This window comes from Bos javanicus, chromosome 21 (genome assembly GCF_032452875.1).
Source record: "Bos javanicus breed banteng chromosome 21, ARS-OSU_banteng_1.0, whole genome shotgun sequence".
Lineage (NCBI taxonomy): Eukaryota > Metazoa > Chordata > Mammalia > Artiodactyla > Bovidae > Bos > Bos javanicus.
In genome coordinates this window covers 68071036-68073698 of record NC_083888.1, presented here as the reverse complement: position 1 = coordinate 68073698, position 2663 = coordinate 68071036, and positions in this window count along the sequence as shown.

Genomic DNA, 2663 nt, shown 5'->3' with positions numbered 1-2663 from the left:
CCTGGAATCCCTGGGACATCCCGGCTTGTCAGGAAGGCTCCCCACAGAGCAGCGGCAGCCAGGGCAGAACATGGCTCGCCCCTCAGAGAAGACTCCAGAAGCAGTTCGCCCTCTGCACGCTGGAGGGCAGGACGTGGGAGGGCGAGGCTGCAGAGGGCGGCTGGGGTGCCTCCTGGACTCAGAAGCCCTAGACCTCTCCCCAACCCTGTGTCCTTCTGTTCCTTCCTGCCTCCTCCTCCCCAGGACCCATCACCCAAAGGATGCTCAAAGACCCCAAGACCAGCAGCAGGAGGGCCCCTCATCCCATGGTGGGAGAGGGAACAGCCGTGTGACCGGCTCCGTTAACACTCTGGGGTCCCTGACCGGTGCAGGTATGGAGGGCAGAGCAGGGGGGCAGGGCGGGGCCTGTAGAGGCGGGGCCTGTAGAGGGTGGGGACTGGAGAGGGCGGGGCCTGGAGAGGAGGGGCCTGGAGAGGGCGCGGCCTGGACAGAGCCAGCTCACGAAGTGCTCGGGAGGCACTGAGACTTACTTAGTCCAGGTCAGGCAGGTGCTGCCAGTCCCCAGCCAGCCAGGCTCTGCAGACAAGGAGGGAGGGGCCCCCTGGAGGATTCTGCACGGACAGGGGTCCGGCACTCCCGTGGCCCAGGGGGGTCCCTGCGGCGATGCCTGGAGGGTGGGATGACCATGGGCCAAAGGGGCAGCTGGAAGCCAGGGCCTCTCCCGCATGGTCTGCCTGCATGAGGAAGCCAAGCTCAGCGGGAACTGTTTGTAAAGGCCTTGGGTAAACACCAATTATCAGTAATTAAAGCAGCCGGGCGATTAGGGAACCGCAGGAGGTTGGGTGCCGATTAGGAAAGAAGTGATGTGTGTGCGGGCAGAGCGGTCCCCTGGCAGCCGCAGGCACGCCAGCCACCCAGGCAGAGGGGCCACGGGGCTGTCCCGAGACCGCTTCAAAGAGGGGGTGGCTGGGCTCCCAGGGCACTGCAGAAACAGCCTCCTGCCCTGCCCATCTGCCTCTCAGGGAGGCCTGGCAGCCCCTCCGCTGACCCTCCAAAACTCGAGCCCCCACCTCACGCAGGCCGTCACCTGGACATCCCCCAAACATCTGACTCAACCTGGAAGATCCCTGCTCCTGCCTGTAGCCCCAGGACCGCCTCCTCTTGAATGCCCCGAATCTGCTCACACACCCCACAAACCTCCAGACACAGCAACCACAGCTCACACACTGGGCTAGGAACCAGGAATCAATGAGGACAAATCGGCCTCTGGGCAGAGACGGGCAAAGAGCTCAGAGTGGCAATTCACCAAAGAAGGACAAATGACCACAAAGCGTGGAAAACGCACAATCGCATCTAGCCAGACGAATCCCAGAACAAGAAGCAATCGCTCAGCAAGCTGGCAACAAAGATGAAGAAGGCGTAGACACCCCCTTCTCCCCTGCGCTGGTCGCTGCTGGGGGAAGGGTGCGGGTGAGAGGGCAGGGAGCGCCTGCCCTGGGGCTCGTGTGTGCCACTGGGGCCCAGCCCTACTTCCAAGGATGCAGGTGTGGGGGAGCTCCCAGCAGGGATCCCACTGAACCAGCATTTCTGGCGCACTGCTGTCTGCGTGAATAGCACGCAGGGGTCAGACACTCGGGACCTGAGTTCCAGCAGGGAGCAAGGGAAACAGCAGGGTGAGAAGAGCTATGAAGACGAAAACGGGGCTGGAGGAACGGGACTTGACCTGGTTAGGGTAGGACAAGGTGTGCGTCTGGACAGGCTGGGGTCAGGAGGATGCTCTGATGAAATGATAACTGACAGAGACCCCAACAAAGTCATAGATCAATTATGACAGTATTCGGTGGCGGTGGGGGGTGGAGGGGGACACACCAGTATTCCTGCGATGTGCAAAGGTCCTGAGGTGTGGGAATGGGCTTGGGGCATCTAGGGAAGCAGTGCCGGGAGGAGGTGGCTGTGAGGGGAGAGACTGGGACCCATGCTTGAGGAGGTGGCAGACGACAGCTGTCATAGCTGGGGAGGCCTGGAGGCACCAGAGACGGCCACCCAGGGACAGGTGGTCACATCAGTGGAGCGTCTGTACAGGCGTTAGACTGTTTGCAGCAGATACTTGTTCTCAAAAAAGATCACAATTTGAAAAACGGTGTGTGGGACTCGATCTCAACCGAGTGTATGGAAAACACCCCCGAACCTCCGACCCCGAGTGTTCACGGCCAGCGGCCCCAGGACGGGGTAACAAAGGCAGTGCCTTCTCCTTGGGCATGTTTGGAATTTCCAAATTTTGTAAAATCCATGCTGCATCATCACAATACATCTGTGAGGACCGTTCCCAGCCTGGGGGCCGAGAGGTGGCCCAGGAGGCCGTCGGACCAGCGCCCCCAGCATGGCCCTGAAGCTGCATCGCAGTTCAGTGATTGAATCCTCTCCACTTTAGTTCATTAATTATGCAAATCACTTGTGGAAATTCAAACTGCACAGGCACAGGGGTCAGTCTGAGTGACCTCCTCCCATTCGAGTGGCCTCCCCGGGGTGACTGCCATTCTCTATTGGGTGCGTGCTGTTCCGGAACATTCTCTATGTGCTGGCACGTGCATGGCGGGTGGGGCGGGGGTGGGGGGTGCAGGGGGTGCGGCCACACTCTGCACAAACTGGGGTGCTGCCCTCCT